The 713-nt window shown below is 44.9% G+C and overlaps 1 non-coding gene across 1 annotated transcript; it reads left to right on the top strand.

Moving 5' to 3' along the window:
- Positions 1 to 8: 8 nt before the first annotated feature.
- Positions 9 to 81, top strand: TRNAF-GAA. Its single transcript has one exon. It is a non-coding gene; the product is annotated as a tRNA-Phe (tRNA).
- Positions 82 to 713: the final 632 nt, after the last annotated feature.

Below are 713 nucleotides of genomic sequence, written 5' to 3' on the forward strand. Positions count from 1 at the left end.
CAGGGCTTGCCAAGATAGCTCCGTTGGGAGAGCGTTAGACTGAAGATCTAAAGGTCCCTGGTTCAATCCTGGGTCTCAGCAGGCGTTACTGGTCTACTTTTGCAAATGCTGTGACCTGCCTCCTACTGATTGGCCTCCTAAACCGTGAACACCGATCCACACCAAATGCCAGCCGCCTTCAAGAAGTTAAGTCCACAGCACCCTTTATGTGGGAAGGAACCGCATACATTGACCCTGACCTTCCTGGAAAGGGCTCTTGTAAACTCTCTGGCAAAATGCACTTCTACATCCGGACACCCACGTTCCTCCTCAGCCTCCAGCAGTTCCCTGAGGTAAAGAAAGGGGCCGCAGGGCCTTTTCCAGAGCACTCGGAGGTTACAAAATGCATCGATAAGAATCAGGGCAAGAGCACTTTCAGATCTTCCCTTAATTACCTTTGTTTCTGCTTTGACTCAGCATCCCCCTGGCAGACCCTTGCGTGGTCACTGCTTTGACTCCCCTAAGGAGTTTTGCTTACTTTATCCAGCATTTTTGCTTATTTTTACAGCTGTATGGACAGTCCTAGCGCTTCATTTTACTGCGGAAAGGTGAGAATGATATTTTAAACATAAATTGAATTTTAGTAGTATTTATTAAGATTATATGTGACTATATATACACATATGCTGTAAAATATCATAGGCATTGTGAATATTGCTTTATTATCTTTTCTG

The sequence above is a fragment of the Suricata suricatta genome, unplaced genomic scaffold (assembly GCF_006229205.1).
Source record: "Suricata suricatta isolate VVHF042 unplaced genomic scaffold, meerkat_22Aug2017_6uvM2_HiC HiC_scaffold_34227, whole genome shotgun sequence".
In the NCBI taxonomy this organism is placed as follows: domain Eukaryota; kingdom Metazoa; phylum Chordata; class Mammalia; order Carnivora; family Herpestidae; genus Suricata; species Suricata suricatta.